The sequence below is a fragment of the Thalassophryne amazonica genome, chromosome 6, assembly GCF_902500255.1.
Source record: "Thalassophryne amazonica chromosome 6, fThaAma1.1, whole genome shotgun sequence".
Lineage (NCBI taxonomy): Eukaryota > Metazoa > Chordata > Actinopteri > Batrachoidiformes > Batrachoididae > Thalassophryne > Thalassophryne amazonica.
This window is the reverse complement of record NC_047108.1, coordinates 58,334,185-58,348,501: the sequence shown is the minus strand read 5'-3', so window position 1 is coordinate 58,348,501 and position 14,317 is coordinate 58,334,185. Positions and strand designations below refer to the sequence as shown.

The following is a 14,317-nucleotide window of genomic DNA, read 5'->3' as shown; positions in this document are numbered from 1 at the left end:
TGCACAAGTAGAAGCTCTCCACTTATTGTGCTCAAATTCATATTTTAGAAATGACTCTGTCATGATCACAACATTAAAGGCAATTACATATTTTGGCGAAATTACAAGTTGAAATGATTATATAAAAAAAATCATCATGAGGTTTATGTCACAGAAATCCTACTTTACAATCACACTGCAGTTATGGTTAAATTATTTCCTGTTGCATTTATAATAAACATTTGTATTTATTTACAGTGTCTGTTTTTATGGTTGAAATGAGATATAAATAATCTACCAGACTTTAAAAAATGTACAAATTTCCATGTTATTTTGTCTAAAAATAAATGTCTGAGGCTCCTTATGTTAAACAAGAAATTATCTAATCTGAAATAACAGGTGGTTTTAATTTACAGATGAAAGGTTTCTAAATAACCATTTATTTATTTATTTAGCTATTTTAATTACAAGTGTTCTGAATTTTTTTTAAACAGTAATCAGAAATTCTGAGGTAACAAACAACAACAAAAAACATTTCCAAGGATTTTTCTTCAGAAAACTGATCCATAAATGAGCAGTCCTGTGACACGTTTGTTTTGTAGAGATCAGTGGTTTCAATACCGATCCATTTTTTTTTCTAACACCGATCCATTTTGTAAAGATCAGTGGTTTCTGCCACTAGTCTTCCGTGTTTTGGCCCGACGCATTGTTCCTATTGGACAATGCAAAGGTACGTCACAGCTCAGAGCATTGAAAGTTGGATTGGATTGAACTTTGACTGCGTCAGCCTGCCGACAAGCGGCAATCCGTGCTCCCTTCAGAAGCGTTGGTTTAGCTCAGCTTTTGACGCGACGCATCTGACGCATCTAAAACGCAACGCGTCTCATTGAAAATAATGCTTTTTAGACCGATTTTTGATGCATCTGACATATTCAGTGTGAAAGGCCCATAAAAGAGTAGTCTTAAAACTTATTTTCTATTGCCATTAGTTTTGTTTGTTTTCCCCCTAATTTTAATTATTTCTGCTAACTATACATTTTGTTTTGTTGTATTTATTTTTATGTATTTATTTTTATTTTGTAATATAGGTTATCTTTGATAAGTGTTATTCTGGAGCTATGTTCAGCACTTTGTTGATTTTTAAAGTGCTTTATAAATAAATTTATTGCTATCATCATCTTACATTTTAAACAGGATAGAGAGTTAAAAATAACTCAAAACAAATAAATTTCACAGTGACAATTGCTGCTTTGAAATCTTGTTGCTATAAATGTCAACAGGTACAGCATGTACTTTTCCTGTCACAACTCAGGTATGCTGCCACACCAGTTGCTTACGCACATCATTACTGAGCAGCCGATCAGCACCGTCATGATGCCTCAGCAGATGGAGTCCCTGTGATGTCGTACAACTGGTAAAGTAACTTTTAAAACCACAAAACCTATGAACCCTGCACGCTCACAAACACAAACTAAGTTTGACCCAGAGAGAAGGAAATTGAAGTAGCAGGGTGTAATGCAGCTCCTTGTCTGTGTAATCAGAGCAGCCATTGTGAGTTGCTGTGGTCAGAGCCTGGAGAGCCAGAGACCGCTGGGGGAAGCTGCTCTTATCGCTGGATATGATTACAGCCGGGGGACCGTGTGCCTGTGTGGGCGCTCAGAGCTGTGTGGGAGTCAGGGCTGGCTGTGGAATGTGCGTTCTATACATTCGTCATGGTGACCTGCCGATCTGTGACAGCATTGCGAAAACTCAAAAAGATTGAAAAAGTCACAAGTGTAAAATAACTTTTGACCTTAGTTTAACAGGGGTGTTACCCAGGTTTCTTGAAGGGCTCGCTGAGTTTTAATTGCATTTACCAGCACAATATAATGATGGTTAAAGCAATATATTAAACTGAATTGCTCTTAATTAAAACAGTGTGTCATGTTTATTATTACATGCTTCAAGGATGTAATAAAATCACCTGTGTTTATTTGTTTGTTTGTCTGTATGTCTGTTAACAAGATTACGTCAAAACTACTGCACAGATTTTGGAAAATTTTCACCACAGATAGATATTAGGCCATGGAAGAATCCATTAAATTTTGGAAGTCATCTGGATCCGGATCCGGATTCTGGATCAAGTTTCAGTTTATATTTTCTTTAAAGGATTACTGTTAGCAGGATTACGTCAAAACTACTGCACGGATTTTGACAAAATTTTCAACACAGATACACATATTAGGCCATGGAAGACTCCATTAAATTTTGGATGTGATTCTAATCCAAATCTGGATTCTTGATCAAGATTTCACTTTATATACATTTTGAAGGATTACGTCAAAACTACTTCACGGATTCTCACCAAATTTTCACCACAGCTACATATTAGGTCATGTAAAAGACTCCATTAAATTTTGGAGGTGATCCGGGTCCGAATCCAGATTCTGATGAAATTTTCAACAGATATACATATTAAGCCATGGAAGACGCCATTAAATTTTTGAGAGGATCTGGATCCGGATTCTGGATCAAGATTTCACTTTATATAGGCTTTGAAGGATTACTTCAAAACTATTTCACAGATTCTCACCAAATTTGCACCACAGAAAGATATTAGGGCATGCAAGACTCCATTAAATTTTGGAGGTGATCTGGATCTGGATTGGCGGACGTCAGAAATCTATGATTGCTCGTGTAATTATTATTATTATTATATAATTATAATTATTATAATATAATTTTAATAATATAATTATAATTATTATTTCAAGGTCATAGGTCAAAGTCAGGAAAAATCTTGGAAAATTAGAAAAATAACTATCTTTAACATTAAACAAATTATCAAAAATTCATAACTCTGTCAAAAAAGATCAAATGTCTTTCATATTTGAGAGCATTATGTAGGATGGTATCGTTTACTGACTGACCACGTTTGATCCGGATCTGAGATGGAGTACAGATTTTGTGAACGTCTGAACAATATTGCATATTTGCATCTTGCAGGCTATGCACCCTCCCTCTGATGCCTTTCATTTGTATTTGCAAATGATTTGTCCAGTTGTGAGTGTTGTCTTAATTTGGTTGTCTTGAGCCAACAACAACAGTGCATGTAGACTCTGGAAGAGCCGAGTGTTGATACACAACTAATGACATGGCCCAATCTCATGTGTTGCAGTTTTGTTTTGCCCGATGATGTAGACGCTGTGACATGAGGCTCACACCAACGCCTCCGTGGCAACACTTCTGCGTGTCAACACGTAAACATCCTCTAATGTTGAAAGACAACATTTCTAACATTCTCAGCTGCTCAGCTCTTTATGAATACGTGATCATCATTATTATTTTTTTACATGTAAGTAAGTCCCTTCGGCTGCTCCCTTGTTTGCACTTGGGGTCGCCACAGCAAATCCAAGGTGGATCTGCATGTTGAATTGGCACAAGTTTTATGCCGGATGCCCTTCCTGACGCAACTCCACATTACATGGAGAAATGTGGCAGGGGTGGGATTTGAACCCGGAACCTTCTGAACTGAAACCAAGCGCATTAACCACTTGGCCACCACATTATTTACATACTGTGGTTAAAAAAAAATCCTGTCCATCTTTTTATACTCTCTGGTTGATTTCCCTATCATTGTTCTGCCATGATATTTTCCACAGCCGATGTCATTGTTTTTCGCTGTCTGACCATTATTTTTGTGCTGGTATTTTGCCTGCTCCTGATATAGTGTTTCCTGCGATTGTCTTTTCCACCAGGTTGGCTGCCTCTGGATCCGAGCCAGCCGGTCTCCCCTACCCTGCAGTGCACACTTGCTCACGGACACGCACAGATACACATCCGTGAGCGTGAAAATGCACACAAGTGCACGCACTGTGGGACTCCCTCCAGACCTCCTTCTTCTTGTTGGCACTTGAGGGAAAACACAAGAAGTCGGGATACAGCAAACCAACTGTGTGAAGGCGGAGGCAGAGTCCGGCAGCCCTCTCAGAGGGGTTAATCTCTCTCCCTCACTCTCTCCTTCTCCCTCTACCTCCCTCCCTCTGTCGGCTTTTGTTGCGGCCCCTCACTTTCTCAGCACTTGGACTCTTGAAGTGATACTTTGCTTGTGTTTAGCTCGGGTCTGGTCACTGCTCCTTCTCTGGACTGTACTGAACATGACTGGCAGGACTCTGACACACTGGTAAGACACTGCTCCTGCTTCATCCACTCTTGTGCACTATGTGCTTCCTCTTCTCACAGCAACAAGTTCATGCTGTCTACACGTCTGTGGAAACCTGCTTGTCTTTCCGTTGCCTGAGCTTGCGTCTTCCACTTTCCTCCAGTCTCTGTTCTCTCTGTCTGACCCAAGTGTCTCAAGTTACCGGCTTCCTCCTATTGTTAAGAGCCCTGTGGTTTCTCTGCGGAGCTCTGAGGGCGCTCCCACGCTCTCCCAAAGAGAAAGAAAGGAAGGAAAACAGCGATAACTATTTCAGAGTCACAAAAGAAGTGGGAAGAAGCAACTCTGGCTCCTCTGCACATCTACTGTGAATGCACGCAGCTCTGTGTTTTCTTCTGTTTGTGCCTGTTCAGTTGGCCTTTTCTTTATTGGTGTTTTTGGGCAAAAGTTTTCTATTTTCTTCAGAGGTGGTGGGGTGGTGAGAAAAATGGAAACAGAACCACCCACAGTGTAAGTGAGCCAGCCCGGCATTCGGCGGTGTGTTGACTTTGGAAATGGCAGAGTTTGGTGGAGGGGGCACGAGGGAGCTTGCTGAACTTGTCAGATTAAAATAGGCAAAATGCAATTTGTTCATGTTTGATTGACTGTCACAAGATCGAGGAGAGGAGAAGAGAAGATGAAGCCAAAGACTGTTTATAAATGGAGGGAGCAGCTTGTGTCCATCTGGGACAATCCCAAAGTGCTGAAAGCTTCCCCACCCTCATCCCAAACATCTATTTTCCCCTTTCTCATTCAGTCTTCTTTTCTCCTTGCACTGTAAAAAAAAAATCTGGTGTGTGTGTGTGTGTGTGTGTGTGTGTGTGTGTGTGTGTGTGTGTGTGTGTGTGTGTGTGTGTGTGTGTGTGTGTGTGTGTGTGTGTGTGTGTGTGTGTGTGTGTGTGTGCGTGTGTGCGTGTGTGTGTGTGTATGTACAGTGGCTTGCAGAAGTATTCGGCCCCTTGGTATTTCACACATTTTAATTTGTTTATGGCATTTCAGATACCAAAAGTAAAACAGGCTTCTCAGTTTCTAAAATTATGTTCCTTAGACTCAAATTGAAAGTAAATCTCTACAACTTCACATGAATTAATTAAAAATATAAAAGCTAAGATGATGGGTTGCATAAGTAATGGGCCCCTTTGATATAATACCTGTAAATAATCAGTTTAATTGCCAGTTTTCTTCAGACAAGTCAGGGGATGGATACATTTTTTTTTGTTAGATTTTTGCAAATGTATTAAAAGAAATCACACGTACATAAGTATTCACAGCCTTTGCCATGAAGCTCAAAACTGAACTCAGGTGAATATTGTTTCCACTGATCATCCTTGACATGTTTCTACAGTATAATTGGAGTCCACCTGAGTGAAATTTAGTTGATTGGACGCAATTTGGAAAGACACACACCTGTCTACATATAAGGTCCCACAGATGACAGTGCATGTCAGAGCACAAACCAAGCATGAAGTCAAAGGAATTGTCAGTAGACATCTGACACAGGATTGTCTCAGATGTTAAGGTGAATATCTTAGGAAGGGTACACAAACATTTCTGCTGCTTTGAAGGTCCTAATGACCATAGTGGCCGCCATCATCCACAAATTGAAGAAGTTCAGAGCCACCAGGGCTCTTCCTAGAGCTGACCGCAGGTGTAAACTGGCTGATCAGAGAAGAAGGGCCTTAGTCAGGGAGATGACCAAGAACCCAGTGGCCACTCTGTCAGAACTCCAGCATTCCTCTGTGGAGAGAGGAGAACCTTCCAGAAGGACAACTGTCTCTGCAGCAATCCACCAATCAGGCCTAATTGGTAGAGTGGTCAGACGGGAGCCACTCCTTCGTAAAAGGCACATGGCAGCCCACCTGGAGTTTCCCAAAAGGCACCTGAAGGACTCTTAGACCATGAGAAACAAAATTCTCTGGTCTGATGAAATAAAGATTGAACTCTTTGGCGTGAATGCCAGGGATCATGTTTGGAGGAAACCAGGCACCATCCCTACAGTGAAGCATTGTGGTGGCAGCATCATGATGTTGGGATGTTTTTCAGCAGTAGGAACTGGGAGACTAGTCAGGATTGAGGGAAGGTGACTACAGCAATGTACAGAGACATCCTGGATGAAAACCTACTACAGAGCGCTCTTGACCTCAGACTGAGGCGACGATTCATCTTTCAGCAGGACAATGACCCTAAGCACACAGCCAAGATATCAAAGGAGTGGCTTCAGGACAACTCTGTGAATGTCCTTGACTGGCACAGGCAGAGCCCAAACCTGAATTCAATTGAACAATATCTCTGGAGAGCTGAAAATGGCTGTGCACTGACGTTCCCCATCCAACCTGATGGAGCTTGAGAGGTGCTGCAAAGAGGAATGGGCAAAACTGCCCAATGATAGGTGCACCAAGCTTGTGGCATCATATTCAAGAAGATTTCAGGCTGTAATTGCTGCCGAAGGTGCACCAACAAAGTATTGAGATAAGAGTGTGAATACTTATGTACACGTGATTTCTTAGCTTATAAGAAATTTTAATACATTTGCAAAAAATTCAAGAAAAACTTTTTTCATGTTGTCATTATGGGATATTTTGTGTAGAATTTTGAGTGGGGAAAAATGAATTTGCTTCATTTTCGAATAAGGCTGTAACATAACAAAAAGTGGAAAAAGTTGTGAATACTTTCCATTGCCATCTGAATAAAGAGGCTAAAAGGAGGTGCAGGAAGATCGTGGCGTAATGGTTTTCACGCTGGACGGGAGCACCAGCAATCCGGGTTTGCTTCCCGATTGCCACCACGTTCCCAACTGGCACTCTGAACAACAATGCTGGGGAGGAGTGAGAGACATGTACCATGGGCCCTTCTGGAAACAAGCTTTGCGCTTTCATTGGCTACCCATATTAAAGATGATCCTCTTCTTCTCTTCTTCTTCTAAAGACTATGGCAGTATGATTCATGATGTTTTCAGGCTCAATTCCAGTGTCTACACTGGTGCAAGCAGATTGTGCTTTTAAGACAATCTTCCATTGTAGATTACTGGCCTCTAATTTGCATCCTAATTCCAAAAATGTCAGATTTATTGAACAGTAGGAAAATTTTATGTTTCATAGTATTATTACCAATTACACTCCTGTATGGACACATCCCATGACATGTGCACTTGCATCACTCAGTCTTACTTCCATACAGTCTATGTTGGTAGTCTTGCGGTTATTACCCCACTTTTCCAGAAAATGGATGCAGTTATTACCACCGTTTTCAACAAAGCTATAATGTATCTGTTAACATTTCAAAACTGTCTTCTGTTGAAGGGCACAGCATGCTTTTCATGGAATATATCCCGTGGATTCATGTTGCAGAGCAGAATCAGGAGGCTTCCACCCAACTGCAATGAAATTGCTCACTTCTTGCTCCAAATCACAGAATTTTAATTTAAACTGTAGCCTGGCATCAAAATAAGCACCAGAGCAGCCAAATCCACAGTTAAGCAGAAATGATTTATTTACAGATGTACTAAAGAAATTTGAAAAAACAAAGCCATCATTAAAATTAAAGTCAGACACATGTTTTGAGCGGAGCAAGATGTGTTTCAGGCTTGACAATCAAATTTCTTCTAATATGCTGCCTTACGCTCTGCCCAAAATCTGTCTGCTCTGCTCACATGCCTTGACTTTTGCTAAATATTACTTTTGCACTAATTACTTCCAATTTGTCATGTTTTGTGGATCACGATGTGTCCTAATGTCGTCAATTTTTACATCTGCCAAGGACATAATAAAATCATCAGCGTTTATTTATTTGCCTGTCTGTCTGTTAGCAGAATTACGACAAAACTACTGCACAGATTATGATGAAATTTTGACCACAGCTAGATATTAGGCCATTGAAGACTCCATTAAATTTTGGAGGTGATCCAGATCCAGATTTTGGCTTAAGAGTTCACTTTATATAGGCTTTGAAGGATTACGTCAAAACTACTTCACAGATTCTCACCAAATTTGCATCACAGATAGATATTAGGGCATGGAAGACTCCACTGAATTGTGGAGGTCATCAAGATTTGGATTCTGGATCAGGATTTCAATTTGTATGCTTCACTTTGTTTTTGAGGATTATGTCAAAACTACTTAGCGGATTTTCACCAAACTTTGAATGAATGCATGAATGAATGAATGAATGAATGAATCTATTTGGCACACAGACTCAACAATAACAAAAAACTGATACACAAGACAATTCCTCAGTGACATGTATGACCAAAAGGGGGTGAGCAAAAGCAAAGCTTATAAACGCCCACCCCTTATATACATACATACATATATACTCATTACCAACCCCCAGAGCAAGCGCACAGGTGACAGCGGTAAGGAAAAACTCCCTCTGATGTATTGAGGAAGAAACCTCAAGCACACCAGACTCCAAGGGGTGACCCTCTGCTTGGGCCATTCTACAAACCCATTTAACACAACACAAACTCAAATCCCATCATCATAAACATATCTAGTGAACACCATATGTTTATATAAATATTTAAATTGTATATAACTGAATATTTGTATATAAATTGTATGTAAATATATAAATATTTACTGTTTACTGTTTATTTCAAACATGACACAAGGTAAGTGAAGAGTGAAAAAGACATGACACACCCAATATAATTAGACAAATAAAAACAGAAGACAAATAAATAAATAATTAACACTATGTACCCAACATAGTGAAGCATCACCTTATTCACCTTTCTCCCCCATTACCAATTATTACATATGCCCCAAATATGTATATACACATCTACACATACACAAGTATATATATATATATATATATATATATATATATATAGGGTTTGTAAGAGTAGAATGGGAGGCAGAGCCTTCAGCTTTCAGGCTCCTCTCCACTGGAACCAGCTCCCAATTCAGATCAGGGAGACAGACACCCTCTCTACTTTTAAGATTAGGCTTAAAACGTTCCTTTTTGCTAAAGCTTATAGTTAGGGCTGGATCAGGTGACCCTGAACCATCCCTTAGTTATGCTGCTATAGACGTAGACTGCTGGGGGGTTCCCATGATGCACTGTTTCTTTCTCTTTTTGCTCTGTATGCACCACTCTGCATTTAATCATTAGTGATCGATCTCTGCTCCCCTCCACAGCATGTCTTTTTCCTGGTTCTCTCCCTCAGCCCCAACCAGTCCCAGCAGAAGACTGCCCCTCCCTGAGCCTGGTTCTGCTGGAGGTTTCTTCCTGTTAAAAGGGAGTTTTTCCTTCCCACTGTAGCCAAGTGCTTGCTCACAGGGGGTCGTTTTGACCGTTGGGGTTTTACATAATTATTGTATGGCCTTGCCTTACAATATAAAGCGCCTTGGGGCAACTGTTTGTTGTGATTTGGCGCTATATAAAAAAATTGATTGATTGATTGATTGATATACACACACACAAATACCTACATACATATACACCTATACATACATACATACATATATACATATGCAATGCATGTGATTTTATACTACATATTTACAAGATAAATGGTAAATGGACTGCATTTATATAGTGCTTTTCCATCTGCATCAGACGCTCAAAGCGCTTTACAATTATGCCTCACATTCACCCCGATGTCAGGGTGCTGCCATACAAGGTGCTCACTACACACCGGGAGCAATAGGGGATTAAAGGCCTTGCCCAAGGACCCTGAGTGATTTTCCAGTCAGGCGAGGATTGGAACCCATGATCTTCTGGACTCAACCCAACACCTTAACCACTAGACCATCACCTCCCCTAAAGATAGAAAAACAAACTGCACACAACTAAACAATGATCAACAAAAACACCCTAACCCTCAACACCCTTCCTCCTCCCTATACCTTGAAAAAAACATGTGCCTGTACTTTCATCACACATTGGTGTTAGACCATGGAAGACTAAATTTTGGAGGTGATTTGGATCTGGATCCGGATTCTGGATAAGGATGTTACTTTGTAGACTTTCAAGGATTACATAAAAACTGCTTCACGGATACGACACCACAATGTAATACCAAGATCAAGAAGGCACTATTTAGTTTCATCTTGTGAATTAAATATCACACTGCAACATCTTTATCAGTTGGACCATTCTGGATGAACATGCAATCATTGCATTGTGTTGTGGAATCCGGATCCAGGTCAAGTCTGGGTCACGATGTGAATCACATATGTTATTTTGAGTCCTAGTCTTAATCTTTCCCAATTGTTCACAATGTGCTACAGTGCGACTTTTAACACAGATTAGAGGGCCATATATAGGAATGTGAAAGGGGGGGTTCAAATCCTTGAGTTGGGGGTCCAGTGGGCCGCAGGGCCCCCGGTGGGGTCGAGGGGCAATGCCCTCGTGGGGGGCTCAGAGGGGCGAAGCCCCCCTGAAGCAGAAGCTTTTTGAGGATTTCGAGGGGTAAAAAGCTACATAAATTTCATTTGAAACCCAAAATGTATCATTTTAGGAAATACATTTTTATATACAAATAGTCCTTGCTTGGGATTGGATCAGTTGCCATAAGAACCACCCAGGAAGAACCACGATAACGTTAATGCAAACTTTATATCTGCCTGTCGGTTGCGAATGACGCAACTGACAGGCGTGGAAAAAACTCACGCATGCGCACAAAGGTTCAAGCTTGGCTGATGCAAGCGCACATGATGCAAATCTATATAGTTTTTGCAAAAAATAAAAAGGTCGGATAGTTTTCTAATAGACCTCGTATTTAGCGGTATTAATATTCGCGTTTACATTATGAATATGCACGTATATGTACGTTATGTATTAAAATAGCGGTATTTAATTTGGCGACCTTGTTTAACTCGTGAAATTCGCATAATAAATCCCACGCGAATATTTGCACCTTTACAGTATTTGCAACAGGAAGGAGAAGCTCCCTTTATTTATCAGCTTATACATACAAACATGTTTTTACAAACCAGACAAGTGTTATTGTGTGTCTACATGGGTATTTACAAGCCTACTAATCTGTTTGATATCAGAGGAGGATAGGGACCAGGGAGCAAAAATTCTCAACCCCCATGGGAAAAGTTTATTTAGCAGTTTCCCCTTTCACTTTTCTGCTCTGGGTGTGAAATGTTTAGTTATTCCTCGGCCTCCTTTAGCAGTAACGGTACTTGTAATAAGTGTAGCTTATTCATAGCTTTGGAGGCCAGGCTGGGCGAATTGGAGACTCGGCTCCGCACCTTGGAAAATCCTACAGCTAGCCAGGCCCCTGTAGTCGGTGCAGACCAAGGTAGCTTAGCCGCCGTTAGTTCCCTCCCGGCAGATCCCGAGCAGCCGGGAAAGCAGGCCGACTGGGTGACTGTGAGGAGGAAGCTTAGTCCTAAACAGAAGCCCCGTGTACACCGCCAACCCTTTCACATCTCTAACCATTTTTCCCCACTCGGCGACACACCCGCCGAGGATCAAACTCTGGTTATTGGCGACTCTGTTTTGAGAAATGCGAAGTTAGCGACACCAGCAACCATAGTCAGTTGTCTTCCGGGGGCCAGAGCAGGCGACATTGAAGGAAATTTGAAACTGCTGGCTAAGGCTAAGCGTAAATATGGTAAGATTGTAATTCATGTCGACAGTAATGACACCCGGTTATGCCAATCGGAGGTCACTAAAATTAATATTGAATCGGTGTGTAATTTTGCAAAAACAATGTCGGACTCTGTAGTTTTCTCTGGGCCCCTCCCCAATCGGACCGGGAGTGACATGTTTAGCCGCATGTTCTCCTTGAATTGCTGGCTGTCTGAGTGGTGTCCAAAAAATGAGGTGGGCTTCATAGATAATTGGCAAAGCTTCTGGGGAAAACCTGGTCTTGTTAGGAGAGACGGCATCCATCCCACTTTGGATGGAGCAGCTCTCATTTCTACAAATCTGGCCAATTTTCTTAAATCCTCCAAACAGTGACTATCCAGGGTTGGTACCAGGAAGCAGAGTTGTAGTCTTACACACCTCTCTGCAGCTTCTCTCCCCCTGCCATCCCCTCATTACCCCATCCCCGTAGAGACGGTGCCTGCTCCCAGACCACCAACAACCAGTAAAAATTTATTTAAGCATAAAAATTCAAAAAGAAAAAATAATATAGCACCTTCAACTGCACCACAGACTAAAACAGTTAAATGTGGTCTATTAAACATTAGGTCTCTCTCTTCTAAGTCCCTGTTAGTAAATGATATAATAATTGATCAACATATTGATTTATTCTGCCTTACAGAAACCTGGTTACAGCAGGATGAATATGTTAGTTTAAATGAGTCAACACCCCCGAGTCACACTAACTGCCAGAACGCTCGTAGCACGGGCCGAGGCGGAGGATTAGCAGCAATCTTCCAATCCAGCTTATTAATTAACCAAAAACCCAGACAGAGCTTTAATTCATTTGAAAGCTTGTCTCTTAGTCTTGTCCATCCAAATTGGAAGTCCCAAAAAACAGTTTTATTTGTTGTTATCTATCATCCTCCTGGTCGTTACTGTGAGTTTCTCTGTGAATTTTCGGACCTTTTGTCTGACTTAGTGCTTAGCTCAGATAAGATAATTATAGTGGGCGATTTTAACATCCACACAGATGCTGAGAATGACAGCCTCAACACTGCATTTAATCTATTGTTAGACTCAATTGGCTTTGCTTAAAATGTAAATGAGTCCACCCACCACTTTAATCATACCTTAGATCTTGTTCTGACTTATGGTATGGAAATTGAAGACTTAACAGTATTCCCTGAAAACCCCCTTCTGTCTGATTATTTCTTAATAACATTTACATTTACTCTGATGGACTACCCAGCAGTGGGGAATAAGTTTCATTACAGTAGAAGTCTTTCAGAAAGCGCTGTAACTAGGTTTAAGGATATGATTCCTTCTTTATATTCTCCAATGCCATATACCAACACAGGGCAGAGTAGCTACCTAAACTCTGTGAGTGAGATAGATTATCTCGTCAATAGTTTTATATCCTCATTGAGGACAACTTTGGATGCTGTAGCTCCTCTGAAAAAGAGAGCCTTAAATCAGAAGTGCCTGACTCCGTGGTATAACTCACAAACTCGCAGCTTAAAGCAGATAACCCGTAAGTTGGAGAGGAAATGGCGTCTCACTAATTTAGAAAATCTTCACTTAGCCTGGAAAAAGAGTCTGTTGCTCTATAAAAAAGCCCTCCGTAAAGCTAGGACATCTTACTACTCATCACTAATTGAAGAAAATAAGAACAACCCCAGGTTTCTTTTCAGCACTGTAGCCAGGCTGACAAAGAGTCAGAGCTCTATTGAGCCGAGTATTCCTTTAACTTTAACTAGTAATGACTTCATGACTTTCTTTGCTAATAAAATTTTAACTATTAGAGAAAAAATTACTCATAACCATCCCAAAGACATATCGTTCTCTTTGGCTGCTTTCAGTGATGCCGGTATTTGGTTAGACTCTTTCTCTCCGATTGTTCTGTCTGAGTTATTTTCATTAGTTACTTCCTCCAAACCATCAACATGTCTATTAGACCCCATTCCTACCAGGCTGCTCAAGGAAGCCCTACCATTAATTAATGCTTCGATCTTAAATATGATCAATCTGTCTTTATTAGTTGGCTATGTACCACAGGCTTTTAAGGTGGCAGTAATTAAACCATTACTTAAAAAGCCATCACTTGACCCAGCTATCTTAGCTAATTATAGGCCAATCTCCAACCTTCCTTTTCTCTCAAAAATTCTTGAAAGGGTAGTTGTAAAACAGCTAACTGATCATCTGCAGAGGAATGGTCTATTTGAAGAGTTTCAATCAGGTTTTAGAATTCATCATAGTACAGAAACAGCATTAGTGAAGGTTACAAATGATCTTCTTATGGCCTCGGACAGTGGACTCATCTCTGTGCTTGTTCTGTTAGACCTCAGTGCTGCTTTTGATACTGTTGACCATAAAATTTTATTACAGAGATTAGAGCATGCCATAGGTATTAAAGGCACTGCGCTGCGGTGGTTTGAATCATATTTGTCTAATAGATTACAATTTGTTCATGTAAATGGGGAATCTTCTTCACAGACTAAGGTTAATTATGGAGTTCCACAAGGTTCTGTGCTAGGACCAATTTTATTCACTTTATACATGCTTCCCTTAGGCAGTATTATTAGACAGCATTGCTTAAATTTTCATTGTTAC

General features: G+C 40.5%; 1 protein-coding gene across 1 annotated transcript in view; it reads left to right on the top strand.

Annotated features, from left to right (window-relative positions):
- The first annotated feature begins 3,935 nt into the window (after positions 1-3,935).
- hdac7a (histone deacetylase 7a) overlaps positions 3,936-14,317 on the top strand; it is a 196,594-nt gene continuing 186,212 nt past the window's right edge. The window contains exon 1 of the mRNA XM_034172206.1: positions 3,936-4,141. The gene's annotated coding sequence lies outside the window, so the exon portion shown is untranslated. The remainder of the gene's footprint in view (positions 4,142-14,317) is intronic.